General features: G+C 41.6%; 1 protein-coding gene across 2 annotated transcripts in view; it reads right to left on the bottom strand.

Annotated features, from left to right (window-relative positions):
* Positions 1 to 18246, bottom strand: part of GPAT4 (glycerol-3-phosphate acyltransferase 4) — a 53544-nt gene extending 35298 nt beyond the window's left edge. Inside the window, exon 1 of one of the 2 annotated variants that reach the window (XM_036249583.1) lies at positions 18185 to 18246. The gene's annotated coding sequence lies outside the window, so the exon portion shown is untranslated. The remainder of the gene's footprint in view (positions 1 to 18184) is intronic. The other variant, XM_036249582.1, reaches the window with a different exon arrangement.
* Positions 18247 to 18724: the final 478 nt, after the last annotated feature.

The raw sequence follows: 18724 nt of genomic DNA, 5'->3' as shown, positions 1-18724 counted from the left end.
ACTAGTTAACCCCACACTATGGGACATATCCTCCCTTCTGTATCTAAGCACCATACTCCAATCAAAGTTATCTCTCAAAGATCCCTCATTTTTCCCATCCCAGAAACAATACCCTATTCCCCCAGAAGCACAAAAAGGACTAAAACCTGTCTTAACTCGATTCCTAAAGAAAAATTTACTCCACCCTACCAATTCTCCCTATAATACTCCCATTTTGCCTGTACCAAGCCTGATGGATCTTACCGCCTAGCACGGGACCTCTGCACTATAAATCAAGCCGTTCAGCCAATACACCCAGTTGTTCCTAACCCATATACCTTTCTCTCTCAAATTTCGGCTAACACACAGTTCTTTACGGTCCTGGACCTTAAAGATGCCCTTTTTACTATTCCCCTACATCCAGATTCTCAAAATCTTTTTGCTTTCACCTGGACTGACCCAGACACTGGACAGTCCCAACAGCTAACCTGGACTGTTCTCCCTCAAGGATTTCGGGACAGACCCCACCTCTTCAGGCAGGCCATAGCCAGGGACTTGTGGCAACTAGACATAAAAGGGTCCATTCTTCTTCAGTATGTAGATGACCTCCTCCTTTGTAGTCCCACCAGAGAGGAATCTGAGAAACGTACTGCCTGTTTATTGAATTTCCTTGCAGAAAAAGGGTACCACTGCAGGCCTCACGGGAGGAATTACTTATAATGCCGTAACAGCAAAAAATATAACGGCCACCATGGCAAATACAGGTAAAGATACAGGTGAAAATTTCAAGCTTCTTTCAAAATCCCTCGACTCCATTGCCTGCATGGTAATACATAATCGCATTGCTTTAGATTACTTACTGGCTAAGAAGGGGGCGTATGCATGATAGCAAATATATCTTGTTGCTTCTATGTTAACTCAACCAGCCAGGTGGAGGACAGGACACAACGAATTCTAGATAATGCCTAGTGGCTAAAAGAATTTAGTCAGAATCACCTAGCCCAGTCTATCTGGAAAAATATAGAAGCAGCCTTGCCTACACTAACCTGGCTACTCCCCTCCAGAGGGCCTCTAATATTAGTCCTCTTATTATTGCTTGTTGGACCCTGCCTCTTGCGCCTGATTACTAAGTTTGTACAAAATTAACTGCAAATTTTAGTCAACCAGACGGTTGGACAATTTGTTCCAGCACAGGTAAAAAGACCCAATCACCCCATTCCACAAGATATTATCTAACAAATTCTTTTTAGGCGTCCACGACAAACCCACACCTGCAGGAAGTAGACAAAGAGAAATTTCGCCCCTTTTCCCTTTTTTTATCATTATAAGGTGGGAATGAAAGGGTTAATAATGTTTTAACAAAATTAAACTCCATTCTGACTAGTTATTCCTGCACGTAAACACCCGAGCAGTTTTCTAAAAAACCTGGGACTGACACCCAGAGGAACCATAAAGATAAGGGGTTCATGATGGCCTTGGGAAACTTGAAGGGACCATAAAAAAGAAAGAAATTAATGATGGCCCATACCTCTGCTGGAGCAGACTCCTTACCTCTGAGACAACTTGTATCAGCCCCAACACCAATTATGCAGAGCCATGAGAATGTGCGTTTTTGTTTTTTTAATGTAGTTTTTTTTTAGTTTCTGTAGTTTGTAACTGTAAAACCCAGAGAACAAAGAGACTTCGGGGCTGAGCTCTTTAGGCTTGGCCTGTCCTGCACCCAGGTGTATGCAATAAAGCCATTTTGCTCTACACTGGCCTTGCATTGTGGAGGTGATCTCCTGCGGGCTCAGACCTTTTAACCACCACCTTAGAAAACAGTCTGGTAGCTCTTTATATGGTTAAACATAGCATTTCCCCTCCTAGGTATACAGTCAAGAGAACTTAAAAAAACTGTTCCCACAAAAAATTGTGCCAATGGCCCTGGCCAGTTTGGCTCAGCGGTTGAGCGTCGACCTGTGGACCAGAGAGTCCTGGGTTTGTTTCCGCTAGGGGCACGTATCACCAAAAAAAAAAAAAATTGTGCCAATGTTTATAGCAGTATTATTCAGGATAGCCGAAAGGTAGAAACAATCCAAATGTCCAACAACTGAATGAATAAACAAAATGTGCTTTATCCCAAGGTGTGGATTAAAAAAAGGGGGGTTCTTTGGAAAGTTACCACATAAGGTGATCTGATCATAAATTTCTCACTGGGCAGGCCATGGTGGGTGGTCATGCCCCAGGCATATAACTTTAGTAAAAGGCTTATCTTTGCCTTAAGCAAGCCCTGTCTATTATTTCTGTGCATCTAGGCTGACACACCTTTTAAAAACCCACCTTTCAGACCTCCAAGAGGACATTAATTATACCATATTCTGATCCCCACCTTGCTTTCTCCTGCCTCATGTATTCTATTTTACGTACCCTCCTTAATCTCAAATGCACAAAAGAAACTGCAAACTGTTATTCTCAACCATTTTTTTTCCCCCAACCATTTTTCTTACTTCCAAAAGTATCCTCTCTTTGACTCAAATAAATTTTCATAAAAATTTAGGGGAGTAGTGGAGTATAAGAAATTTACTTGAATAGGTATGTGCATTCTTACATTGACAAATAGAATATTCTTCGGCCATAAAAAGAAACGAAATACTGATAGTTGCTACGATATGGAGGAACCTTGAAAACATCATGCTAAGTGAAAGAAGGCCGTTATAAAAGACCACACAGTATGTGATTCCATAATATGAATTTAAATTTTTAGAGACAAGTAGATTAGTGGTTACTTAGGACTGGGGAGAATAGGAAGATAGAAAAGGGAGTAATAACTAAAAAGTGTAAGTTTTATTAATTCTTTTTGAGTTAATAAAAATATTCTAAAATTGACTGTGGTGATGGTTACATATAACTGTGAATATAATAAAAACCTGAATTGTACCTTTCTGGCGGTGACTACCTCTCCACAAAAATATGCTAAGGATCTCTGGAAGAGGAGAAGAGGAAACATAAGTGTTAGCTCTTAACTTCCATATTACTGCCCTAAGCCTCTCATTCCAAGAAACCAAAACCCATCACTCCAGTCAGGAGGAACTGAATGATGGAACCACCCTAACCCACCCAAAACTGCAAACGGTCGCTCAACAAGAAAAACAAGTTTCAGGAGACCCCAGCTCCCGACCAATGAAGAACTCGGGAGACCCCAGGCCTGACCAATCAAAGACAACCCACCTCTCCAGCCCTGAGTTTAAAAATCCCTAGTCTGTACAAGCCGGTTGCTACTCTCTCCTTAGAGGTAGTCCGGCAGGCTAATTCCCAATAAACCTGCACTTCTGCACCGCCTCATTCCACCTCGTTCCACCTCGTTCTTACAACAAAAAGCAGTGCCTGGTACAGAGGCCCAATTCCTACTTCATGCATGTGAAATGCCCAGGATGCTATAAAATCACCTCAATCTTTAGCCCTGAACAAATGGTAACTTTGTGTGTTGCTTGCTCCACTGTCCTCTGTCAGCCAACAGGAGGAAAACAAGGCTCCTTCAGAAGGAAGCAGCACTAAAAGCACCTGAATCAAGATGAGTAAGGAACCACCCAATAAAAACATTTTGTATTAAAAAACAAACAAAAAAAAAACCACACACCTGAATTGTTCGCTTAGGTGGATTAATATAGTATGTAAATTGTATCTCAATAAGGCAGTTAAAAACAAGAATCTCAGATGAGTAATTCAAATAGAATAAACTGCTTAGCCGGGCCAATGGGGCTCAGTTGATTAGGCATTGTCCCATGCACCGAAAGGTTGCCAGATTGATTCAGGGCACATGCCTGGGTTTCCAGCTTAATCAGAGATAGGGAGTGTGCAAGAGCACGCTGATTGATGTTTCACTCTCACATTGATGTTTCTCTCTCCCTCCCTCCCTCCCTCCCTCTCCCTTTTTCTCTCTCTAAAAATCTATTTTAGAGGATTTCCAAAATGGTGGCATAGTGAATGGAAACTACACAGACCATCTCCCAGGACAAAACTGGAATTACAACTAAAATAAAGACAAATCGTCAGGAAAAGGCAACAGAAAAGCAGCTTGTGAGGACCATATAACCAGGGACACTGACTCTATCCCAGTAGGATTGCGGAGGCACGAGAGGAAGGCTGGGAGCCCACAGACAGCAGCTGTCTTAGCTGTGAGCAGCGCCCTAGGGGTTACACTCCCAAGCGGCTCCACAGTGCAGAACCAGGACAGAGGCTAAAATAGCCACAGCCACTCACCTTGGGCTCCAGCAGAGGGAGGGTGGACTGGACTGGAACTATGTGGGGACACTTGGAATGTGGAGGGCACTCAGTGCTTTTGCTGAGTTGCAGCCACACAGGACAGTGGCCATCTTACTCCTTCCCAGGGCCCTGGGGAGAGGTGGCGGACCCTCCCTCGGAGATTCAACCCCACCCAGGTGGACCAATGAAATGCAAATTGAGGCTCATTAACAACCAGCATCTGCCACACCCTCAGAAAATCCCCTTACTCTGAACACCTGAGGGAGTTTTTCCATTCAACTGAGAACTCCAGGCTCATCCAGTAACCTCTACTGACAGCCTCCAGGCAAAAAGCTAGAGGATAACTAAACAATTCCTGGGCTAGCAACTCTAACCAGGAATGTAAGACTTGATAGTGGTGTTTAACATGGATCCTCCCTCGCTCATCCAAACCCAGGAGACGGAGCCACAGACAGCAGAACACCAACACCCACAGAGAAAATTTGGCAGGCTCCAAAGCCCACTGTGACAGCCAAAATGGTGACACAAAAAGCAAATGCCAAGGAAAGAACAAGAGACCTCTACCGAAGATGAGATAAATGAGGAGCAGTTAAGCAAGTTAACAAAGCTAGAATTCAGAGCCATGATCTTGAGGAATCTCAAAAGCATGAGTAAGGACATCAATACCATAAAAGACAGAGAAATGTTGAAAATCAACCAATTGGAAATTAAAAACCACCAAGAAGAAATGAAGAATGACACAGAACACACTGGAAGGTCTAAACAGCAGAGTAGAGGAAGCTGAGGACTGAATCAGTGAATTAGAAGACAGGGTAGGAAAAATCAATCAGAAAACCAAAAGGAAAAAAACAATTATAAAACAGAAAGACAGCTTAAGAGAACTGTGGGACAATTGGAAACGTAGTAACATTCCCATCATAGGAGTCCCCGAAGAGGAAGAAAATGGGCAAGGGTTAGAGAATATATTTGAAGAAATATATTCACCTAGTTTGGTGAAGGAAGAAGGCATTCAAGTTCAAGAAGCAAAGAGAGCCCCAAGTAAGAAGAACCCAAACAGGCCCACACCAACACACATAGTAATTAAAATGCCAAAAATTAAAGACAAAGAGAGAATCCTAAAACCAGCAAGAGATAGCAATAGGTTACCTACAAAGGAACCCCCATAAGGCTATCAGCTGACTTCTCAACAGAAACACTACAAGCCAGAAGGGAATGGCATGAAGTATTCAAGGTCATGAAAAACAAGGATCTGAATCCAAGACTACTCTACCTAGCAAGGCTATCATTCAAAATAGAAGGTTAATAAAGAGCTTCCCAGACAAAAAAAGGCTAAGGGAATATATTAATACCAAACCAGCACTGCAAGATATGCTAAAAGGACTGCTGTAATTAGTAGAAGAAATAGGAAGAAAAATATAACCACACTAAACAAAAATGGCAATATTTATTTAAGTACATATCAATTATCACCTTAAATGTGAATGGTTTGAATGCTCTGATAAAAAGACACAGAGTAGCTGACTGGATAAGAAAGCATGACTCACATATATGTTGTTTACAAGAGACCCACCTCACAACAAAAGACTCACATAGGTTGAAAGTGAAGGGATGGAAAAAAATCTTTCAAGCAAACGGAAAGCAAAAAAAATCTGGGGTAGCAATACTTATATCTGATAACATAGATTTCAAAATGAAGGTCATAACTAGAGACAAAGAAGGCCACTACACAATATTGAAATGATCTATCCAACAGGAAGATATAACCTTGATAAACATACAGTATATGCATCCAATATAGGAGCACCAAAATATATTAAAAATCTTCTGGAGGACTTCAAAGGAGAAATCAACAGCAATATAATCATCGTAGGGGACTTCGACACCGCGCTGACATCACTGGGTAGATCCTCTAGACAAAAAATTAGCAAGGAAACAGAGACTCTAAATGAAGCACTAGACCAAATGGATTTAATAGATATCTACAGAGAATCACACCCCAAAACTACAGAATTCATATTCTTCTCAAGTGCACATGGGACATTCTCAAAGACAAACCACATGTTAGGACAGAGACTAAATCTCTACAAGTTCAAAAGATTGAAATCATATCAAGCATCTTCTCAGATCACAATGGCATGAAAACTAGAAATCAATTGCAACAAGAACATGCAAAGACATTTCAACACATGGAGGCTAAATAGCATGTTATTAAACAATGAATGGGTTACCGAGGAGATCAAGGAAAAAATTAAAAACTTCCTGGAAACCAATGAAAATGAACACACAACAACACAAAATCTATGGGATGTAGCGAAAGCAGTTCTGAGAGGAAAGTTCATAGCACTACAGGCCTACCTAAAGAAACAAGAAAAATCTCTAATAGACTATCTAACCTCACAACTTAAAGAACTAAAAAGCAAACAAAAAGAAAACCCCAGAGCAAGTAGAAGGAATGAAATAGTAAAGATCAGAGCAGAAATAAATGACACAGAGACCAAAAAACAATTCAAAGGATCAATAAAACAAAGAGCTGATTTTCAAAAAGATAAACAAGATTGATGCACCCTTAGCTAGACTCACCAAGAAACAAAGAGAGAGAACCCAAGTATACAAAATCAAAAATGAAAGAGGAGTAACAATTGACACCAAAGAAACACAAAAGATCATTAACAACTACTATGAACAATTATATGGCAACAAATTCGACAATTTAAGCAAAATGGACAGATTTCTAGAAACACACAGTCTCCCAAAATTGGACCCGGAAGACATAGAAAACTTGAACAGACCAATAACAACTAAGGAAATTGAAGAGGTAATCAAGACTCTCCCAGCAAACAAAAGCCCAGGCCTGGATGGCTTCACAGGGTAGTTTTATCGAACATTCAAAGATGAACTAACTCCCATTCTCCTCAAACTATTCCTAAAAATTGAAGAAGGAAGACTTCCAAACTCTTTTTATGAGGCCAGCATAATTCTAATTCCAAAACCAGAAAAAGACACAACAAAGAAATAAAACTACAGGCCAATATCCCTGATGAACATAGATGCCAAAATTCTGAACAAAATACTAGCAAATCGGATCCAGCAATACATCAAAAAAATTATTCACCATGACCAAGTGGGATTCATCCCAGGGATGCAAGGCTGATACAATATTCACAAATCAATAAATGTGATACACCACATAAACAAAATGAAGAATAAAAACCACATGATCATATCAATAGATGCTGAAAAAGCCTTTGACAAAATCCAGCATCCATTTCTGATAAAAATGCTCAGCATTGTGGGAATAGAGGGATCATATCTTGACATAATAAAGGCCATATATGAAAGACCTACAGCCAACATCATACTCAATGGGCAGAAACTAAAAGTATTCCCCTTAAGAACAGGAACAAGACAGGGATGCCCATTTTCGCCACTCTTATTTAACGTAGTACTGGAAGTCTTAGCCACAACAATCAGACATGAAGAAAAAATAAAAGGGATTCAAATTGGAAAGGAGGAAGTGAAACTGTCATTATTTGCAGATGACATATTATACATAGAAAGCCCCAAAGACACCATCAAAAATCTACTATACTTAATAAATGAATTTGACAGAGTAGCAGGATACAAAATTAACGTCAAGAAATCGACGGCACTCAGAGGACCAGGAGGAGCAAGCACTCCATGTAGGACACAGCCCCCACCTGCTTGGCCAGCACAGTGCCCTGCTCATGTGTAACAGGGATAAGCCTCTGCTTGGACAGCTCCCTCAGTGCGGCCAGGTCATCTTATACACCAATGATGAACTCACAGAAAGAGAAACTGAAAGAACAATCCCATTTACCATCGTGGCAAAAAATTAAAATACCTAGGAATAAACTTAACCAAAAAAGTAAAGGACCACTTCTGGTCAAGATGGCGGAGTAGGTAAACGCAGTATCGCGTCCTCCAACCACCACATCAAACTTACAACTAAACTGCATAAAACCCATCATTCAAAACCGCCTGAAGTCAAGCTGAATGGAAGTCCTACAACTACGAAATTAAAGCAACAGCCACATCAAGACTGGTACAAGGGGCAGAGGCAGACGGGCTGGTCCCATACCCACATGTGGCGGATAAAAATCAGGATTCCTCGGCTGGGAAGGTCCTTCCTGAGAACTGAGGGGTCCCCGTCCCACACCAGGCGCCCCGCTCAGGGTTCCAGTGCCGGGAAGAGAATCCCCATCACTTCTGGCTGGAAAAACCAGCGGGAACTGAGGCTCAGGAAGGCTGAGGTGGCTGGCAGCTCCTTAAAGGGCCCATGCACAGACTTATCGGACTTGCTCCCTCTAAGCTTGGAGGGGAAGCAGCTCGAGGGGCGCCAGAGACATACAAAAAAGAACTGAGCTGTTTGGCATTGAAGCAAGGACTGGAGAAGGGGCTTTCTCCAAGACAAATGCGCTGTCAGAGGCCCTTGTTCCTTTGGTGAGCCCTTCCCTGGGGCGGCAGACTGAAGCCATACCTGGGACTCCAGCAACCTGGCTCACACTGGTTGCCCCACCCTGGTGATTCCCTGAGGCCCCGCCCCACCCAACTTTCAGGACCACCCAAGCTGTTGCTAGTTGGTTAACCATTGGATTGACCTGTCTTGGATCCTGCTTCAGGTTTTCCTAAATTCTTTCAAACAAGCAGCATCTGGTCTCAGATAGCCCCATACCTCTCGTTAAGTAATGCACAGAAACAAACACAGAAAGGTAGTCAAAATGAGGAGACAAAGAAACAAGTCCCAAATGAAAGAACAGAACAAAACTCCAGGAAAAGAACTAAGTGAAATGGAGATAAGCAACCTAACAGGTGCTGAGTTCAAAATACTGCTTATAAGTAAGCTCAATGAACTTAGTGAGGGCCTTAAGAGCATTAAAAAGGACCAGTCAGAAATGAAGGATGCACAGTCACAAATGAAGGAGGCACTAACTGAAATAAAGAATAATTTACACAGCTTCAATAGTAGAGCAGGTAAATCCAAGAAGCAAACCATCGATTTGGAATATAAGGAAGCAAAAAACACCCAATCAGAACAGCAAAAAGAAAAAAGAATCCAAAAAAATGAAGAGAGTGTAAGGAGCCTCTGGGACAACTTCAAGCGTCCCAAAATTCGCATCTTGGGGGTGCCAGGAGAAGAGAGAGAACAAGAAATCGAAAACATATCTGAAACAATAATGGCAGAAAACTTCCCTAACTTGGTGAAAGAAACAGACATACACATCCAGGAAGCACAGGGAGTCCCAAACAAGATGAACCCCAAGAGGCCCACACCAAGACACATCATCATCAAAATGCAAAAGGTTCAAGACAAAGAGAGAATCTTAAAAGCAGCAAGAAAAGAGCAGTTCGTTACCTACAAGGAAGTTCCCATAAGGCTGTCAGCTGATTTCTCAAAAGAAACTTTGCAGGCTAGAAGGCAGTGGCAAGAAATATTCAGAGTGATGAAAAGCAAGAACCTACAATCAAGATTAGCCTATCCTTCAAAGCTTCATTTAGAATCGATGGCCATATAAAGAATTTCCCAGACAAGAAAATGTTAAAGGAGTTCATCACCACCAAACCATTATTATATGAAATGTTGAAGGGTCTTTTTGAAGAAAAAGATAAAATATATGAACAAACAAAATGGCAATGAATACATATCTATCGGGAATGGAATCTACAAATAAAATGAACAAGCAGAACAGAAACATTCTCATAGATACAGAGAACATTTTGTTGGTTGCCAGATGGGAGGGGGGTTGGGGGAACGGGTGAAAAAGGTGAAGGGATTAAGAAGAACGAATTGGTTGCTAGACTGATAAACCTCAAAGAGTAGGGGTTTGGGGGTTGGGAAGAGATAAACCAAAGAACTTATATGCATAACCAATGGACACAGACAACAGTGTGGGAAAAGGTGGGAGGGGGTTGGGAGTGGGGAGGAGGGGGTCAATGGGGAAAAATGAGGAACATCTGTAGTACATTCAATAATAAAGATAAAAAAATTAAAATACCAAAAAAAAGTAAAAGACCTATTTGCAGAAAACTACAGGACATTGAAAAAAGAAATAGAGGAAGATATAAAAAAGTGGAAGCACATACCTTGTTCATGGATTGGAAGAATTAACGTCCTTAAAATGTCCATATTACCCAAAGCAATCTGTAGATTCAATGCAATCCCCATCAAAATACCAACGACATACTTCACAGAACTAGAACAAATACTTCAAATGTTCATATGGAACCAAAGAAGACCCGGAATAGCCACAGCAATCTTAAAAATGAAGGACAAAGTAAGTGGGATCACAATACCAGATATCAGGTTATACTACAAAACTACTATAATCAAAACAGCCTGGTACTGGCACAAGAACAGACATATAGACCAGTGGAACAGAACAGAGAACCCAGAAATGGACCCAAGACATTATGCTCAATTAATATTTGACAAAGGAGGCAAGAGCATACAGTGGAGTCAAGACAGCCTCTTTAATAAATGGTGTTGGGAAAATTGGACAGCTACATGCAAAGAAATGAAACTAGACCATCAACTTACACTATACACAAAAATAAACTCAAAATGGATAAAAGACTTAAATGTGACCCATGAATCCATAAAAATACTAGAAGAAAATGTAGGCAACAAAATTTCAGACATCATACACAGCAGAATTTTCACTGATGCATCACCGAAGGCAACAGAAATGAAGGAAAAAAGGAACACATGGGACTACATCAAACTCAAAAGCTTTTGCACAGCAAAAGAAACAACCATCAAAATGGAAATGCAACCCACTGTATGGGAGAGCATCATTGCCAATGATACATCAGATAAGGGGTTAATTTCCAAAATATACAGAGTACTCATACAACTCAACAAAAGGAAGACAAAGAACCCAATTAAAAAATGGGCAGAGAAGCTGAATAGACACCTCTCCAATAGGACATACAAATGGCCAAGAGACATATGAGGAAATGCTCAACATCACTAATCATCAGAGAGATGCAAATTAAAACAACAATGAGGTATCATATCACACCTGTCAGAATGGCCACCATCAACAAATCATCAAACAACAAGTGTTGGTGAGGGTGTGGAGAAAAGGGGACTCTAGTACACTGCTGGTGGGAATGCAGACTGGTGCAGCCACTATGGAAAACAATATCGTGTTACCTCAAAAAATTAAAAGTTGAACTTCCATTTGACCCAGTGATCCTGCTTCTAGGAATATACCCTATGAAACATGAAACACCAATCAGAAAGAATATATGTACCCCCATGTTCATAGCACTATTTACAACAGCTAAGATCTGGAAACAGCCCAAGTATCCATCAGTAGACAAATGGATAATAAAGCTGTGGTACATACACACAATGGAGTATTATGCAGCTGTAAGAAAGAAAGATCTCTTATCCTTTGAGACGACATGGAGGGACCTGGAAAGTATTATCCTAAGTGAAACAAGCCAAGCAGAAAAAGACAAATACCACATGATCTCACTTATATGTGGAATATAATGAACATAACAGTCTGAGGAACAGGGTAGACCCAGAGATGTGGAAGTAGGGTACAGACTGACAACCCTCAGAAGAGGGAGTGGTGGGGGGAGGGAAGAGATAAACCATAGAACTTATATGCATGAACACATAACCAAAGGACATGGACAACAAAGCCGGGGACGGGGTGGGGGGGATGGGGAGGAGGGTGTCAATGGGCTAAAAAAGGAGAAACATCTGTAACAAAAATAAAATAAATAAAATGAAGAATCTATTTTAAAATTAAAAGAAAAAAAGGGCTGTTTATAAAGATATTCACCCATATCTGAATTCTGCAAGGTGGTGGATACATTATGGTTGTTAGACCAGATGTTTCAACATTACTTTCCAATCCAATATTTTTGGCTGTGTGTATTTACTTAAAATAGAATGTCAGTGAATCAGTAAAGCATGATGGTTCAACATACAGGCAATCAGACAAGCTGCATTCAAAACCAACCTCCATTACTTTCTCGTTGTGTGACCTCAGGAAAATAAGTCAACTTTCCATGCTTCAGTTTTCTCATCTGTAAAATGGAAATATGTATCCTGTGGTATTGCTGTGAAGACTGAACAGAATGCATTACTAAGTGATCACTATAGGGCCTGACACAAAGTACTCAATAAACAGAAGTTAGTACTCAGTAATTGTCACTACAAAGCTGGAGGCAATAATAAAACGATAAACTGCAACTTTATTAGTCAACAATTTCTCAATTCTAGTCCAACCTCTTTTTTTTATGTCTCAAATAAATGAGTCTTGGAAGGGTTAAATAACTGGGACAATTTAAAAAATTGTCCAGTAACAGAGGCAGAACTAAAATTCAGATATGCTCCGAGGCTGACCTCACATTTGCTTTACGGTGCCACCCATTTTTCTTAGTGTACTGTCAAGACATAGACCCACTGAATGCCCCAATTCTGATGTGATGGTAAACAAACGTGTCCACAAACACAACAGAAATATGTGCAGTGGTAAACTTAATATCAAATGTAGCAGAGTGGTTGGAACACTGTATTAAGAAATTTGCTTGAATAGGATGCTGCTGCTTAGGAGGAAAGTGTATAAATGTTTCCAAGGAAACAGGGCAGCACTTGGAGCTACTAGGTTAAAGTGAAGCTGAAGTGCTGAAAAAAACAAGAATACACACACAGCTGACATCAATCCTGAGTAAAATAAATGGTCCAAGAAAAAGCCAGGATGCGGCGATAGGTTAAACTTCCAGGGGTGGCAGTCTGCGAAATCAATACCAGCTAACATCACACTTGCCTCATCAAATTGGCCTGACCAAACATAGCAGGATAAATTTTAAGTTGATAATTTTGTATGGCCCTCGAATTATGTTACAAATTTCTATATGGCCCTTAGCAGGAAAAAAGTTCCCTAGCCCTGGAGGATAACTCAACACACTATGAAGAAAACAGGAAGACAGTCAGTTTCAGGGTCTTGGTCTTAACTAAGGTTACTTTGACCTTAAGTATTTTCCCCTTGCCTAGAAAGCCTTAACTTGAGTTGGAACTGGGTAACAAGTAACATGGTACCAACTTCATTCAAAAGCAACATAAGTCTTCAAAGCTGGTGTAGGAGGGGGGTGATCGTGGGGAGACAAAGATATAAAATACTTTGACATTCTGAGGCTATCAGTTTAAAAACAAACTAATTTGCTGGAGCTGTAAGATGCAAGACATCTCCTTTACCAAATCGGAACACTGCTCTGACAGCTCAACTCCAAAATTGGTGCTTTTACATTTGAGTAATGTATATGTAATTGGAAACAACTTCCTGGCCTTTTTTCTTTCTTTAAAAATTTTATTTTCTGGTTTATTTCACTCAGCATAATTATTCTGAGAATCTTGCAACTGCACATGTTAACAGTTCATTCCTTTTCATTGCTAAGCTGTACTGGCTCTACCACCATGTGTATCCATACACCTACTGATGAACATCTGGGTTGTTCCAGCTTGGGTCTGTTGCAAATAAAGCTGCTATCTACAAGGCTTTCTATGGACATATGCTTTCATTTCTCTTGGGTAAATTAACAAGGGGCGAATGACGGAGACTAAGGTAGGTGTGTGTTTAGCTTTTTATGAAACTGCCAAATTGCTTTGTAAACAAGTTGTACCATTTTGCATTCTCACCAGCAGTGTAAGTTCTACATCTTCACCAACACTTGACATGATCAGTGTTTTAATTTTAGACATACTAATGAATGTGAGGTGGTACCTCAAAGTTTTAATTTGCTTTTCCCTAATGATAAATGATAATGAACATCTTTTCATGTGCTAATTTGCCATCTATATATTTTCTCTGGTGAAATGGTCAAATCTTTTGCCCATTTTTTATTACGTTACTTTATTATTCAGTTTTGTTACTAGCCATTTTTTAAAAGTCAAGCTTTTTCTCCCAAAGACTAAGCAGTCTTATTTAAAATGAAAAAGCATTAGTACTGACCTGTACTTAAAAATGGTTATAAAATGGTTTTTAAAAATGAGTTTAATGACACAGACACACACACACACACACACACACACACTCACTCACACAAAAGGTGAGAAAGCATTTTGTCACAAAGGCACAAAATTTATTAAATAGATGTTTTTGTTCAACTCACCACAAACTCAAAACAATCCTAATTGTGCAAAGAAAAATCACTACAACATGAGAGGAAAAAAAAAACCAATAACCACAACCACAAACTCTAGCCACAGAACTGAATGTTACTAAGCAACAAAAAACACTCCTTCATCTTTATGTTGACAGTGATTCTGTGCTGTCCAACACGGCAGCCACTCACCACATGCAACTCCTGAGCACTTGAAATGTGGGTAGTCAGAACTGAAATGTGCTATAAAGTACATGCTGAATTTCAATGACTTAGGATGAAAAAAATGAATGTTAAGACCTCATTAATAATGCATATATTGATTACATGCTGAAGTGATATTCTGGATAATTTGGGTTAAATAAAATGTTCTTAAAATTATTTTCACCTGTTTCGTTTTATCTTTCAAAAAAGTGGCCATTATATGGCTTATATTATATTTCTACTGGCTAGCACTGATCAAATACTTTTAAAGCAGACCCTAAAAATAATATATCTCTAACTAGTAAGGGGGAGGGGGAATATATATATTTACTTATTACACACACGTGTAATATACATACACACACACACTTTTTCCCTGCCCATTCCTCCAAGGTGTGAATAAAATGGTACCATGGAAAAGATTTACACCTGGAACTCAGGAGTTGTCTTAGGTTTGAGCCACAGCTGTTACTATCTGGTCTATTAGTCATTCAGCTTCTCTGGATTTAAATTTCCTCATCAGTTTTTGTTTTTTAATTCAAAAAGGCAACAAAAATGTATCATGCTCCTACTTTTCACAAAACATTATTCTAATATTACATATCTTGAGCTTATAGTTTAACAGGAGGTACAATCCAAACACACTAACAACTATCATATGACACAAAATAAAAAGAGCCCCAAAAAGGAGACAAGCCCCTGTGATTGTAGCATGTGCCTATGATATGTATGTACGTGTTTTAAAGAAGAATATTTTACAGGAGTCAGAAAAAATTCCAAGAACTTAACTTTCCTAACTCTAAAATTCTGTGCTCTTACAAAGCATTCATCATGCTACAGGAAACATTATTATGTAGCTTAGTGATACATGGAACTGACAATATTTGGTCAAGTCCTCCCCATAAGCATGATGATACAGTAAGATATAAATGACATACCACAATGAGGCTCTTTTACTTGAAAAAATAATTCTGCAGTACAGTTCAAGCTTAACTCTTTGGCCTATTGCGGTACAGTTCAAGCTTAACTCTTTGGCTTATATCTCCAGAAAGTAAGAGATGTTTTTCAAATAAATGGCAACCTTTTGCGATGTGCATACAGATGAGAGAAGTGGTTTATTCTTTAACAGAAAACAGCAAATTAGGCTAGAATCCTGATAGATTAACCACAGCACTCTTTTTAACAACATAAACACAACCAACCACACAATTTCCCCCCACCCTCATGTCTTCAGGGGTGATGATTTACCAAGACACCCAGATGCTATTATTTCAGTGGTACATCCATAAACTAGATGTGCATAACTACTGTTATATATCACAAACTCACACAAGTCCGTCCTGAAAGAAAATTTATAAACCATTATGTCACGTTATATAAATTGAACTCAAAGAATTCTATATACAAAGATTCCCTTGGTCACAGCACTCCTTGGAGGTAGAATATCCCCATTATTAAGGGTAAGAAAACGGAGGCACAAGTACTTGTCTTTCTTGAAATAGGGAAATTTAATAGCATAAAGTGTGCTAGGAAATACATGCCATGGTTTTGTAAAAAAAAAAAAAAAAGAAAGAAAGAAAGAAAGAAAAAAAAAAACCTAACCCACAGTTCATCCAGCCCAGGATTCTTACCTATTAATGGCAAAAAAGAATGTTACTGTATATGGGAGAGTGCTATTGTTCTCCCTGATGTCAACAGCAAAACCTCTGGGGTATACTCCAAGTACTATTAAATAGCTGTGAATGTTATCTAAATCTTTTAAGTTTGTTCTATCCTTAGTCTGGTATTCTAGTTCGAGCATCACAGTATTCACATGTTTCCAATAAGCTGTGATTAGACATTCGCTCCAAATATAGTTTAAGAAATAATTTAAGGTAGATCCCCTAGTTGTATTACACCAGAATTTGGTGGAAAAGTTTTTTACATTTCACATCCAAACTCTTCATTGTAAGAGTTTTCGATCATACCTTCCACACAGTCCTCTTTCCTGAAGATGACCCAAAGGCAAGCAGTATGGCACAGTGGAGTGAGTGTGGAGTTGGGAGATGTTGCCTCAGCCTCTCACTCCCTGTAGATCTGGACAAGTCACTGAACCTCTCTGGACCCTGAGGGCTCATCAAAAATGAAAAGGTTAGCCCTGACCAGTTTGGCTCAGCAGTTAGAGCGTGGGCCCAAGGGGTCATGGGTTCGATTCCCAGTCAAGGGCACATACCTGGGTTGCTGGATTGATCCCCAGCAGGGTGGGGGTCCTCCAGGAGGCAACCAGTCATGTGTCTCTCCCACATCAATGTTTCTCTCTCCCTTCCACTCTACTGTATTTAAAAGCAATGGAAAAAATCCTTGAGGATTAACAAAAACAACAAAAAGGTCAGACAAGATGACCTGGAAGATCTGAAAGACTTTGTTTTAACCTGCCCTCCAGCAACTTGATCATTTTAGATACCCTTTTCTAGTCCTTCTGCAATGCTGTATGTTTCTTAGCTGAAGGATTTATAAATAGTAGACTGCGTCCCAATAAAAGTACATTATGATTATTTGACAGTAAGATTTTTATTTTGAATCTCAAGCTACTTTTGACACCAAGGATTTATCCTAGAGATACAAGGGAAGGGGAAATGTATAGGGACATAGGACAGACTCAGCCACACAGTGAGTTGTTGAGGCTGGATGAAGGGTATCTACTGCTTTGCTATTCTATTGACTTTTTTATGTCTGAAATTCTCCATAACATAAAGTTGAGAAGAACGACATCACTGTCAAAGTGAGAAAAGAAGACCGAACTGGCATTACAGGACTCTTTTCTACACAGTCTTTGGCATTAAGGATAATTGCTTTTCACTCCATTTCCCTTGGGTTGAGATAAAATCTACAAGACATGAAACTAAGCAGAGCTACTCAGAGTCCAGCCAAAATTAAGAAAAATGAACCAGAAAGGAAATTCTTCAACCGATCTCAAGGTGATTAATGAGAAGATCCACGGCACGGAGGGCACGAGCAGGGAGAGGCACTAATACAGAAAACAGTATGGAGCCTATAGTACATTTCCCCTAACTTTCCAACTGCGAAAGTTAAAGCCCTATGTGAAACGGAAAATGAAGAAATAAACAAGACCCTTTGGTAGGAGGATGCCTCGCAGGGCGTGAAATCAAAACGGAAAAAGAGGGGGCTCCTTTGGAGAACAAGAGAGGAGAACATACACCCCCCAAAGCCGAAGAGCACTGCAGGCGAAGGCACTTCCTCGTGATGCCGAAAACCCCCTTCAGCCCTCGCGAGCCGCCTCCGGCGCGCGGGCGGGGAGCGCTGCGGGCCCGGGATTCGGAGCACCGCGGAGTCCGTCGCGAGGGGCCGGTGGAGCGGGCAGGGCCCGGCGCCGCGCGGGGAGCCAGGCTCCCGGCGCTGGGGCGGCGGAAGGGGTGCGGACTGTTCCACTGCGGCCGAGGGGCGGTACGCTCCGACCGGTCGGGCAACCCCAGGAAGCGACGATGGTGTCTCCTGACGCCGGCGCGGCGAAGGAAGGGAGTCCCCGGGCCGCAGGCCCCTCGCCCCTCGCCCCACGCTCCGCTGTCGGTTCCCTTGAGGCCAGTGACCTTCAGGAAGGAGCCGGCTGGGTCATACTCACCAACCGCGAGGCTCCGAGGCTCCAAATCCCTGGGGTGCTGGTCCCTCCCCCCTGGCCCGCCGCCGCCGCTGCCGCCGCCGCCGCCGACCGAGGCGTGCGTAAGGACGTGCGCGCGCCCGCCCTTTGTCTACGCCGCTTTGACGTGACCCCTCGCGTCCCAACCCACCCTCCGCCGTCTAATCTCACGCCCCACACCCCCGCGCCGGGCGCGCCCCGGGCCGGGTCGGGCGGGGGCTGCGGGGGGCGAGAGCTCCGGGGGGCGTGGCGGGGAGGCCGCGCCGCGTCATCCGCCCGGTGGGCGCGCTCGGCAGCTGCCGAGTCGCCCCCTGGCGAGTGAGGGGGCGCTGCCCGGGCTAGGCCAGGTGCTGCACCGAGTGGGACTGTGCCCGCTAGGCCCTAGGGGGTCGCCTGACCCTCGTCGTGGCGTGTGCCCCCGGGATTCCTGCTCTAATAGGAGGAGGGCTTCCTAAATAGGGGCTCCATGGTTCAGAGCTGGGCCAGGGCCCAAATACTGGCTACTTCCCCAGCCCTGATTAGCCA

The sequence above is a fragment of the Molossus molossus genome, unplaced genomic scaffold (assembly GCF_014108415.1).
Source record: "Molossus molossus isolate mMolMol1 unplaced genomic scaffold, mMolMol1.p scaffold_m16_p_9, whole genome shotgun sequence".
In the NCBI taxonomy this organism is placed as follows: Eukaryota; Metazoa; Chordata; class Mammalia; order Chiroptera; family Molossidae; genus Molossus; species Molossus molossus.
This window is presented reverse-complemented; position numbering and strand designations above follow the sequence as displayed.